The sequence below is a fragment of the Oncorhynchus masou genome, chromosome 33, assembly GCF_036934945.1.
Source record: "Oncorhynchus masou masou isolate Uvic2021 chromosome 33, UVic_Omas_1.1, whole genome shotgun sequence".
In the NCBI taxonomy this organism is placed as follows: Eukaryota; Metazoa; Chordata; class Actinopteri; order Salmoniformes; family Salmonidae; genus Oncorhynchus; species Oncorhynchus masou.
The window spans coordinates 171,759-185,303 of record NC_088244.1 but is presented as its reverse complement, the minus strand read 5'-3'; positions in this window follow the sequence as shown (position 1 = coordinate 185,303).

Below are 13,545 nucleotides of genomic sequence, written 5' to 3'. Positions count from 1 at the left end.
CAGCCTGCCAGCTTAGTGGAGTCTGCCACTAGCACAGTCATTGTAGTCAGCTCAGCTATCCCCATTGAGACCGTGGCTGTGCCTCGAAATAGGTTGGGCAAAACTGAACATGGCGGTGTTCGCTCTAGCAATCTCACTTGAATAAAGACCTCCTCCATTCCTGTCATTATTGATAGATCATGATACCTCACATCTCAAAATAGGGCTACTTAATGTTAGATCCCACACTTAAAAGGCAGTTATAGTCAATGAACTAATCACTGATTATAATCTTGATTGGTGTGACTGAAACATGGCTTAAGCCTGATGAATTTACTGTGTTAAATGAGGCCTCTCCTCCTGGTTACACTAGTGACCCCGTGCATCCCGCAAAGGCGGAGGTGTGACTAACATTTATGATAGCAAATTTCAATCCAGAAAAAAACTGACATTTTCATGACGAGCTACTAGTCATGAAATCTATGCAGCCTACTCATTCACTTTTTATAGCTACTGTTTACAGTCCTCCTGGGCCATATACAGCGTTCCTCACTAAGTTCCTTGATTTCCTATCGAACCTTGTAGTCATAGCAGATAATATTCTAATTTTTGGTCACTTTAATATTTTAATTTTTTTTAACCTTTATTTAACCAGGTAGGCAAGTTGAGAACAAGTTCTCATTTATAATTGCAACCTGGCCAAGATAAAGCAAAGCAGTTCGACACATACAACAACACAGAGTTACACATGGAGGAAAACAAACATACAGTCAATAATACAGTAGAAACAAGTCTATATACGATGTGAGCAAATGAGGTGAAATTAGGGAGGTAAAGGCAAAAAAAAGGCCATGGTGGCAAAGTAAATACAATATAGCAAGTAAAACACTGGAATGGTAGATTTGCAGTGGAAGAATGTGCAAAGTAGAAATAAAAATAATGGGGTGCAAAGGAGCAAAATAAATAAATAAATAAAATAAATACAGTAGGGAAAGAGGTATTTGTTTGGGCTAAATTATAGGTGGGCTATGTACAGGTGCAGTAATCTGTGAGCTGCTCTGACAGCTGGTGCTTAAAGTGAGTGAGGGAGATAAGGGTTTCCAGTTTCAGAGATTTTTGTAGTTCGTTCCAGTCATTGGCAGCAGAGAACTGGAAGGAGAGGCGGCCAACGAAATAATTGGTTTTGGGGGTGACCAGAGAGATATACCTGCTGGAGCGCGTGCTACAGGTGGGTGATGCTATGGTGACCAGCTAGCTGAGATAAGGGGGGACTTTACCTAGCAGGGTCTTGTAGATGACATGGAGCCAGTGGGTTTGGAGACGAGTATGAAGCGAGGGCCAGCCAACGAGAGCGTACAGGTTGCAATGGTGGGTAGTATATGGGGCTTTGGTGACAAAACAGATGGCACTGTGATAGACTGCATCCAATTTGTTGAGTAGGGTATTGGAGGCTATTTTGTAAATGGCATCACCGAAGTCGAGGATTGGTAGGATGGTCAGTTTTACAAGGGTATGTTTGGCAGCATGAGTGAAGGATGCTTTGTTTCGAAATAGCAAGACAATTCTAGATTTAACTTTGGATTGGAGATGTATGATGTATGAAGGAGAGTTTACAGTCTAACCAGGCACCTAGGTATTTGTAGTTGTCCACGTATTCTAAGTCAGAGCAGTCCAGAGTAGTGATGTTGGACAGGAGGGCAGGTGCAGGCAGTAATCGGTTGAAGAGCATGCATTTAGTTTTACTTGTATTTAAGAGCAATTGGAGGCCACGGAAGGAGAGATGTATGGCATTGAAGCTTGCCTGGAGGGTTGTTAACACAGTGTCCAAAGAAGGGCCAGAAGTATACAGAATGGTGTCGTCTGCGTAGAGGTGGATCAGAGACTCACCTGCAGCAAGAGCGGCATCATTGATCAGAGAAGAGAGTCGGTCCAATAATTGAACCCTGTGGCACCCCCATAGAGACTGCCAGAGGTCCGGACAGCAGACCCTCCGATTTGACACACTGAACTCTATTAGAGAAGTAGTTGGTGACCCAGGCGAGGCAATCATTTGAGAAACCAAGGCTGTCGAGTCTGCCGATGAGGATGTGGTGATTGACAGAGTCGAAAGCCTTGGCCAGATCAATGAATATGGTTGCACAGTAAAGTTTCTTATCAATGGCGGTTAAGATATCATTTAGGACCTTGAATATTCACATGGAAAAGTCCACAGACCCACCCCAGAAAGCTTTCTCTGTCTCTGGACCTACTCACTGCCACAGTCATACTCTGGACCTAGTTTTGTCCCGTGGAATAAATGTTGTGGATCTTAATGTTTTTCCTCATAATCCTGGCCTATCAGACCACCATTTTATTAAGTTTGCAATCACAACAAATTATCTGCTCAGTCCCCAACCAAGGAACATCAAAAGTCATGCTATAAATTCTCAGACAACCCCAAAGATTCCTTGATGCCCTTCCAGACTCCCTCCACCTACCCAAGGACGTCAGAGTACAAACATCAGTTAACCATCTAACCAAGGAACTCAATTTAACCTTGCGCAAAACCCTAGATGCAGTTGCACCCCTAAAAACTAAAAACATTTCTCACAAGAAACTAGCTCCCTGGTATACAGAAAATACCCGAGCTCTGAAGCAAGTTTCCAGAAAATTGGAACGGAATTGGCGCCACACCAAACTGGAAGTCTTCCGACTAGCTTGGAAAGACAGTACCGTGCAGTATCGAAGAGCCCTCACTGCTGCTCGATCATCCCATTTTCCCAACTTAATTGAAGAAAATAAGAACAATCCAAAATGTATTTTTGATACTGTCACAAAGCTAACTAAAAAGCAGCATTCCCCAAGAGAGGATGGCTTTCATTTCAGCCGTGATTAATTCATACATTTCTTTTGAGTAAAAGATCATGATCATTAGCAAATTACGGACTCCTCTTTAAATATGCGTATTCCTCCAAAGCTCAGTTGTCCTGAGTCTGCACAACTCTGTCAGGACCTAGGGAGACACTCATGTTTTTTAATAATATATACACATTGATGAAAATAGTCATGGCCTCTATACCTTCAAGCTGTATACTGAACCCTATTCAAACTAAACTACTGAAAGAGCTGCTTCCTGTGCTTGGCCCTCCTATGTTGAACATTATAAATGGCTCCCTATCCACCGGATGTGTACCAAACTCACTAAAAGTGGCAGTAATAAAGCCTCTTGAAAAAGCCAAACCTTGACCCAAAAAATATAAAAACTATCATCCTATATCGAATCTCCCATTCTTCTCAAAATTTAAAAAAAGCTGTTGCACACCAACTCACTGCCTTCCTAAAGACAAACAATGTATACAAAATGCTTTAGTCTGGTTTTAGACCCCATCGTAGCACTGAGACTGCACTTGTGAAGGTGGTAAATGACCTTATAATGGCGTCAGACCGAGGCTCTGCATCTGTCCTCGTGTTCCGAGACCTTCGTGCTGCTTTTGATACCATCGATCACCACACTCCTTTGAAGAGATTGGAAACCCAAATTGGTCTACACGGACAAGTTCTGGCCTGGTTTAGATCTTCTCTGTCAGAAAGATATCAGCTTGTCTCTGTGGATGGTTTGTCTGCTGACAAAGCCAACTGTAAATTTCGGTGTTCCTCAAGGCTCCATGTGAGAGAGTCAGACTCAGTCTCAACCTTTAAGTCTTTATTGAAGACTCATCTCTTCAGTAGGTCCTTCAGTGTCGTCTGGCCCAGGAGTGTGAAGGTGAACGGAAAGGCATTGGAGCAACGAACCGCCCTTGCTGTCTTTGCCAGGCTGGTTCCCCTCTCTCCACTGGGATTCTTTGCCTCTAACCCTATGACAGGGGCTGGGAGGGGTGCGTCACTTGAGTGGGTTGAGTCACTGATGTGCTCTTCCTGTCCGGGTTGGCGCCCCCCTTGGGTTGGGCCGTGGCAGAGATCTTTGTGGGCTATACTCAGCCTTGTCTCAGGGTGGTAAGTTGGTGGTTGGAGATATCCCTCTGGTGGTGTGGGGGCTGTGCTTTGGCAAAGTGGGTGGGGTTATATACTGCCTGTTTGACCCTGTCCGGGGGTATCATCGGATGGGGCCACAGTGTCTCCTGACCCCTCCCGTCTCAGCCTCCACTATTTATGCTGTAGTAGTTTGTGTCGGGGGGCTAGGGTCAGTCTGTTATATTTGGAGTATTTCTCCTGTCTTATCCGGTGTCCTGTGTGAATTTAAGTATTTTCTCTCTCGCTCTCTACCTCTACCTCTCAATTCAATTCAATTCAAGGGGCTTTATTGGCATGGGAAACATGTGTTAACATTGCCAAAGCAAGTGAGGTAGATAATATACATAATATATAATATGGGTTGTATTTACAATGGTGTTTGTTCTTCACTGGTAGCCCTTTTCTTGTGGCAACAGGTCACAAATCTTGCTGCTGTGATGGCACACTGGACTTTCACCCAGTAGATATGGGAGTTTATCAAAATTGAATTTGTTTTCGAATTCTTTGTGGATCTGTGTTATCTGAGGGAAATATGTCTCTATAATATGGTCATACATTGGGCAGGAGGATAGGAAGTGCAGCTCAGTTTCCACTTCATTTTGTGGGCAGTGAGCACATGGCCTGTCTTCTCTTGAGAGCCATGTCTGCCTACGGCAGCCTTTCTCAATAGCAAAGCTATGCTCACTGAGTCTGTACATAGTCAAAGCTTTCCTTAAGTTTGGGTCAGTCACAGTGGTTAGATATTCTGCCACTCTGTACTCTCTGTTTAGGGCCAAATAGCATTATAGTTTGCTCTGTTTTTTTGTTAATTCTTTCCAATGTATCAAGTAGTTATCTTTTTGATTTCTCATGGTTTGGTTGGGTCTAATTGTGCTGCTGTCCTGGGGCTCTGTGGGGTGTGTTTGTGTTTGTGAACAGAGCCCCAGGACCAGGTTGCTTAGGGGACTCTGCTCCAGGTTCATCTCTCTGTAGGTGATGGCTTTGTTATGGAAGGTTTGGGAATCGCTTCCTTTTAGGTGGTTGTAGAATTTAACAGCTCTTTTCTGGATTTTGATCATTAGCGGGTATCGGCCTAATTCTGCTCTGCATGCATTATTTGGTGTTCTACGTTGTACACGGAGGATATTTTTGCAGAATTCTGCATGCAGAGTCTCAATTTGGTGTTTGTCCCATTTTGTGAAGACTTGGTTGGTGAGCGGACCCCAGACCTCACAACTATAAAGGGCAATGGGCTCTATGACTGATTTGAGTATTTTTAGCCAAATCCTAATTGGTATGTTGAAATTTATGTTCCTTTTGATGGCATAGAATGCCCTTCTTGCTTTGTCTCTCAGATCGTTCACAGCAGTTACCTGTGGCGCTGATGTTTAGGCCGAGTTATGTATAGTTTTTTGTGTGTTCAAGGGCAACAGTGTCTAGATGGAATTTGTATTTGTGGTCCTGGCGACTGGACCTTTTTTGAAACACCATTATTTTGGTCTTACTGAGATTTACTGTCAGGGCCCAGGTCTGACAGAATCTGTGCAGAAGATCTAGGTGCTGCTGTAGGCCCTCCTTGGTTGGTGACAGAAGCACCAGATCATCAGCAAACAGTAGAAATTTGACTTCGGATTCTAGTAGGGTGAGGCCGGGTGCTGCAGACTTTTCTAGTGCCCGCGCCAATTCGTTGATATATATGTTGAAGAGGGTGGGGCTTAAGCTGCATCCCTGTCTCACCCCACGACCCTGTGTGAAGAAATGTGTGTTTTTTGCCAATTTTAACCGCACACTTGTTGTTTGTGTACATGGATTTTATAATATCGTATGTTTTACCCCCAACACCACTTTCCATCAATTTGTACAGCAGACCCTCATGCCAAATTTTTGAAATCAACAAAGCATGAGAAAACTTTGCCTTTGTTTCGTTTGGTTGTCAATTGGGGTGTGCAGGGTGAATACATGGTCTGTTGTATGGTAATTTGGTAAAAAGCCAATTTGACATTTGCTCATGCAATTGTTTTCATTGAGGAAATGTACGAGTCTGCTGTTAATGATAATGTAGAGGATTTTCCCAAGGTTACTGTTGACGCATATTCCACGGTAGTAATTGGGGTCAAATTTGTCTCCACTTTTGTGGATTGGGGTGATCAGTCCTTGGTTCCAAATATTGGGGAAGATGCCAGAGCTAAGGATGATGTTAAAGAGTTTTAGTGTAGCAAATTGGAATTTGTTGTCTGTATATTTGATCATTTCATTAAGGATACCATCAACACCACAGGCCTTTTTGGGTTGAAGGGTTTTTATTTTGTCCTGTAACTCATTCAAGGTAATTGGAGAATCCAGTGGGTTCTGGTAGTCTTTAATAGTTGATTCTAAGATTTGTATTTGATCATGTATATGTTTTTGATCTTTATTCTTTGTTTTTGAGCCAAAAAGATTGGAGAAGTGGTTTACCCATACATCTCCATTTTGGATAAATAATTATTTGTGTTGTTGTTTGTTTACTGTTTTCCAATTTTCCCAGAAGTGGTTAGAGTCTATGGATTCTTCAATTACGTTGAGCTGATTTCTGACGTGCTGTTCCTTCTTTTTCCGTAGTGTATTTCTGTATTGTTTTAGTGATTAGTGAAGGCGTAGACACAGGTTTTCCGGGTCTCTATGTTTTTGGTTAGACAGGTTTCTCAATTTCTTTCTTAGATTTTTGCAGTCTTCATCAAACCATTTGTCATTGTTGTTCATTTTCTTCGGTTTTCTATTTGAGAGTTTTAGATTTGATAGGGAAGCTGAGAGATCAAATATACTGTTAAGATTTTCTACTGCCAAGTTTACACCTTCACTATTACAGTGGAAAGTTTTACCCAGGAAATTGTCTAAAGGGATTTAATTTGTTGTTGCCTAATTGTTTTTAGGTAGGTTTCCAAACTGCATTCCTTCCATCTATAGCATTTCTTAATGTTACTCAGTTCCTTTGGCTTTGATACCTCATGATTGAGTATTGCTCTGTTCAAGTAGACTGTGATTTTGCTGTGGGGGGTGTCAGTGGGCTGACTGTGAATGCTCTGAGAGACTCTGGGTTGAGGTCAGTGATAAAGTAGTCTACAGTACTACTGCCAAGAGATGAGCTATGGGTGTACCTACCATAGGAGTCCCCTCAACGCCTACCATTGACTATGTACATACCCAGCGTGCGGCAGAGCTGCAGGAGTTGTGACCCGTTCTTGTTGGTAATGTTGTCATAGTTGTGCCTAGGGGGGCATATGTGGGAGGGAATGCTGTCACCTGCAGGCAGGTGCCGCTCTCTCTCTACCCTTCTCCCTACCCCTCTCTCTCTCTTCCTCTCTCTCTCTCTCTCTTTACCTCTCTCTCTCTCCCTACCTTTCTCTCTCTCTCTACCTCTCTCTCTGTACCTCTACCTTTCTTTCTACCTCTCTTTCTCTACATCTTTCCCAGTCCCCAGTCCACCTGGCCGTGCTGCTGCTCCAGTTTCAACTGTTCTGCCTGCAGCTATGGAACCCTGATCTGTTCACCGGACATGCTACCTGTCCCAGACCTGCTGTTTTCAACTCTCTAGAGACAGCAGGAGCGGTAAAGATACTCTGAATGATCGGCTATGAAAAGCCAACTGACATTTTCTCCTGAGGTGCTGACCTGTTGCACCCTCTACAACCACTGTGATTATTATTATTTGACCCAGCTGGTCATCTTTGAACATCTTGGTCATGTTCTGTTATAATCTCCACCCGGCACAGCCAGAAGAGGACTGGCCACCCCTCATAGCCTGGTTCCTCCCTCGGTTTCTTCCTAGATTTTGGCCTTTCTAGGGAGTTTTTCCTAGCCACCGTGCTTCTACACCTGCATTGCTTGCTGTTTGGGGTTCTAGGCTGTGTTTCTATACAGCACTTTGTGACATCAGCTGATGTAAGAAGGGCTATTTAAATACATTTGATTGATTGATAGCAACACAACATAACACAGCATGGTAGCAACACAACATGGCAGCACAAAACATGGAACAAACATTATTGGGCACAGACAACAGCACAAAGGGCAAGAAGGTAGAGACAACAATACATTACGCAAAGCAGTAAGTGTCCATGATTGAGTCTTTGAATGAAGAGACTGAGATAAAACTGTCCTGGTTGAGTGTTTGTTGCAGCTCGTTCCAGTCGCTAGCTGCAGCGAACTGAAAAGACGAGTGACCCAGGGATGTGTGTGCTTTGGGGACTTTAACATAATGTGACTGGCAGAACGGTGTTGTATGTGGAGGGTAAGTGCTGCAGTAAATATCTCAGATAAGGGGGAGTGAGGCCTAAGAGGGTTTTATAAATAAACATCAACCAGTGGGTCTTGCGACAGGTATACATAGGTCTGTGTTTTGTGTAGGCTGTGTAGGCTGACCCCGGCGGGACGTTTTGATGTCTGGATTACTGCAACTCGCTGTTGGCTGGGCTCCCTGCCTGTGCCATTAAACCCCTACAACTCATCCAGAACGCCGCAGCCCGTCTGGTGTTCAACCTTCCCAAGTTCTCTCACGTCACCCCGCTCCTCCGCTCTCTCCACTGGCTTCCAGTTGAAGCTCGCATCCGCTACAAGACCATGGTGCTTGCCTACGGAGCTGTGAGGGGAACGGCACCGCAGTACCTCCAGGCTCTGATCAGGCCCTACACCCAAACAAGGGCACTGCGTTCATCCACCTCTGGCCTGCTCGCCTCCCTACCACTGAGGAAGTACAGTTCCCGCTCAGCCCAGTCAAAACTGTTCGCTGCTCTGGCCCCCCAATGGTGGAACAAACTCCCTCACGACGCCAGGACAGCAGAGTCAATCACCACCTTCCGGAGACACCTGAAACCCCACCTCTTCAAGGAATACCTAGGATAGGATAAGTAATCCTTCTCACCCCCCCCCTTAAATGATTTAGATGCACTATTGTAAAGTGGCTGTTCCACTGGATGTCAGAAGGTGAATTCACCAATTTGTAAGTCGCTCTGGATAAGAGCGTCTGCTAAATGACTTAAATGTAAATGTTAAATGTTGATAGCCTCCGACAATGAATCCACAGATAAAAGGGGGAACCTAGTTTGTTTTTATTTAGTTTTCTTTGATAAATCTCTCCTCGTTTATTCTCCATCTTCTGTGGATTTTATATGGCAGTTAGCCACTAACTTTAGGTGCATTACCGTCACCAACTGGACTGGAGTGTGGACTTCATTCATCTTTCAATCAACCACGTGGATTAGTATGCTCCTAAAACACCAATGAGAGGATGGGAGAGTTGCAGCGAGTCAAGCGTTTAAAAATGTGAACCAAGTTATATTCTGCTACGCAGACGGCCGTTGCACTGCACAAGCAGTTTGGATGAAATTGTCGAATAACGTGTACATTTATTTTGCAACACCGCGCAAACAACTTAGGGTTTTGCATTCTTCATCAAATAATTTGTAATTGTTACACATTTTCTTAGGTTGTCTGCTTGACATTTTTAAATTTGATAGGGAAGCTGAAAGGACAATAATAATATTCAGGCTTTCGACTGCCAAGTTTAAAACTTCACTATTACAGTGAAACGTTTTGTCCAGGAAGTTGTCTCAAAGGGATTGAATTTGTTGTTGCCTAATTGTTTTTTGGTAGATTTCTACACTACTTTCCTTCAGTCTAAAGCATTTCTTGATATTGTGTTGTTCATTTGGCTTTGATGCCTCATGGTTGAGTATTGCTCTGTTCAAGTAGACTGTGATTTTGCTGTGGTCTGATAGGGGTGTCAGTGGGCTGACTGAACACTCAGACTATGGGTTAAGATCGGTGTACCTACCCTAGGAGTCCCCTTGAAGCTTACCATTGACTATGTACAGACCCAGCATGCGACAGAGCTACAGGAGTTGTGACCTGTTTTTGTCATAGTGGTGTCTAGGGAGGCATATTGTGGAGGGAATGCGGTCACCTCCAGGTAGGTGTTTGTCTCCCTGTGTGCTGAGGGTGTCAGGTTCTTGTCCAGTTCTGACATTTAGGTCACCACAGACTAGTACATGTCCCTGGGCCTGGAAATTATTTATTTCCCACTCCAGGATGGAGAAGCTGTCATTGTTAAAGTACGGGGCTTATAGTGGGGGAATCTACAGTACGGGGCTTATAGTGGGGGGAATATACAGTACGGGGCTTATAGTGGGGGGATATACAGTACGGGCTTGCATTGGGGGGATATACAGTACGGGGCTTATAGTGGGGGGATATACAGTACGGGGCTTATAGGGGGGGGATATACAGTACGGGGCTTATAGTGGGGGGATATACAGTACAGGGCTTATAGTGGGGGGATATACAGTACGGGGCTTATAGTGGGGGGATATACAGTACGGGGCTTATAGTGGGGGGGATATACAGTACGGGGCTTATAGTGGGGGGATATACAGTACGGGGCTTATAGTGGGGGGAATATACAGTACGGGGCTTATAGTGGGGGAATATACAGTACGGGGCTTATAGTGGGGGAATCTACAGTACGGGGCTTATAGCGGGGGATATACAGTACGGGGCTTATAGTGGGGGGATATACAGTACAGGGCTTATAGTGGGGGAATATACAGTACGGGGCTTATAGTGGGGGGATATACAGTACGGGGCTTATAGTGGGGGGATATACAGTACGGGGCTTATAGTGGGGGGATATACAGTACGGGGCTTATAGTGGGGGGAATATACAGTACGGGGCTTATAGTGGGGGGAATATACAGTACGGGGCTTATAGTGGGGGGATATACAGTACGGGGCTTATAGTGGGGGGATATACAGTACGGGGCTTATAGTGGGGGGATATACAGTACGGGGCTTATAGTGGGGGGATATACAGTACGGGGCTTATAGTGGGGGGATATACAGTACGGGGCTTATAGTGGGGGGATATACAGTACGGGGCTTATAGTGGGGGAATCTACAGTACGGGGCTTATAGTGGGGGGATATACAGTACGGGGCTTATAGTGGGGGGATATACAGTACGGGGCTTATAGTGGGGGGATATACAGTACGGGGCTTATAGTGGGGGGGATATACAGTACGGGGCTTATAGTGGGGGGATATACAGTACAGGGCTTATAGTGGGGGGATATACAGTACGGGGCTTATAGTGGGGGGATATACAGTACAGGGCTTATAGTGGGGGGATATACAGTACAGGGCTTATAGTGGGGGGATATACAGTACAGGGCTTATAGTGGGGGGATATACAGTACAGGGCTTATAGTGGGGGGATATACAGTACGGGGCTTATAGTGGGGGGATATACAGTACAGGGCTTATAGTGGGGGGGATATACAGTACAGGGCTTATAGTGGGGGGATATACAGTACGGGGCTTATAGTGGGGGGATATACAGTACGGGGCTTATAGTGGGGGGAATATACAGTACGGGGCTTATAGTGGGGGGATATACAGTACGGGGCTTATAGTGGGGGGATATACAGTACGGGGCTTATAGTGGGGGGATATACAGTACGGGGCTTATAGTGGGGGGATATACAGTACGGGGCTTATAGTGGGGGGAATATACAGTACGGGGCTTATAGTGGGGGATATACAGTACGGGGCTTATAGTGGGGGGATATACAGTACGGGGCTTATAGTGGGGGGATATACAGTACGGGGCTTATAGTGGGGGGATATACAGTACGGGGCTTATAGTGGGGGGAATATACAGTACGGGGCTTATAGTGGGGGATATACAGTACGGGGCTTATAGTGGGGGGATATACAGTACGGGGCTTATAGTGGGGGGATATACAGTACGGGGCTTATAGTGGGGGGATATACAGTACAGGGCTTATAGTGGGGGGGATATACAGTACGGGGCTTATAGCGTGGGGATATACAGTACGGGGCTTATAGCGGGGGGATATACAGTACGGGGCTTATAGGGGGGGGATATACAGTACGGGGCTTATAGCGGGGGGATATACAGTACGGGGCTTATAGCGGGGGGATATACAGTACGGGGCTTATAGCGGGGGGATATACAGTACGGGGCTTATAGCGGGGGGATATACAGTACGGGGGTAATAGCGGGGGGATATACAGTACGGGGCTTATAGTGGGGGGATATACAGTACGGGGCTTATAGTGGGGGGATATACAGTACGGGGCTTATAGTGGGGGGATATACAGTACGGGGCTTATAGTGGGGGGATATACAGTACGGGGCTTATAGTGGGGGGATATACAGTACGGGGCTTATAGTGGGGGGATATACAGTACGGGGCTTATAGTGGGGGGATATACAGTACGGGGCTTATAGTGGGGGGATATACAGTACGGGGCTTATAGTGGGGGGATATACAGTACGGGGCTTATAGTGGGGGGATATACAGTACGGGGCTTATAGTGGGGGGATATACAGTACGGGGCTTATAGTGGGGGGATATACAGTACGGGGCTTATAGTGGGGGGATATACAGTACGGGGCTTATAGTGGGGGGATATACAGTACGGGGCTTATAGTGGGGGGATATACAGTACGGGGCTTATAGTGGGGGGATATACAGTACGGGGCTTATAGTGGGGGGATATACAGTACGGGGCTTATAGTGGGGGGATATACAGTACGGGGCTTGCAGTGGGGGGATATACAGTACGGGGCTTATAGTGGGGGGATATACAGTACGGGGCTTATAGTGGGGGGATATACAGTACGGGGCTTGCAGTGGGGGGATATACAGTACGGGGCTTATAGTGGGGGGATATACAGTACGGGGCTTATAGTGGGGGGATATACAGTACGGGGCTTATAGTGGGGGGATATACAGTACGGGGCTTATAGTGGGGGGATATACAGTACGGGGCTTGCAGTGGGGGGATATACAGTACGGGGCTTATAGTGGGGGGAATATACAGTACGGGGCTTATAGTGGGGGGATATACAGTACGGGGCTTATAGTGGGGGGATATACAGTACGGGGCTTGCAGTGGGGGGATATACAGTACGGGGCTTATAGTGGGGGGATATACAGTACGGGGCTTATAGTGGGGGGATATACAGTACGGGGCTTATAGTGGGGGGATATACAGTACGGGGCTTATAGTGGGGGGATATACAGTACGGGGCTTATAGCGGGGGATATACAGTACGGGGCTTATAGTGGGGGGATATACAGTACGGGGCTTATAGTGGGGGGATATACAGTACGGGGCTTATAGTGGGGGGATATACAGTACGGGGCTTATAGTGGGGGGATATACAGTACAGGGCTTATAGTGGGGGGATATACAGTACAGGGCTTATAGTGGGGGGATATACAGTACAGGGCTTATAGTGGGGGGGAATATACAGTACGGGGCTTATAGTGGGGGGATATACAGTACGGGGCTTATAGTGGGGGGATATACAGTACGGGGCTTATAGTGGGGGGATATACAGTACGGGGCTTATAGTGGGGGGATATACAGTACGGGGCTTATAGCGGGGGGATATACAGTACGGGGCTTATAGTGGGGGGATATACAGTACGGGGCTTATAGTGGGTGGAATATACAGTACGGGCTTGCATTGGGGGGAATATGCTAACCCTAACCCCTAAACATATTCTAAAATGGATTCAATAAAACATGTTCG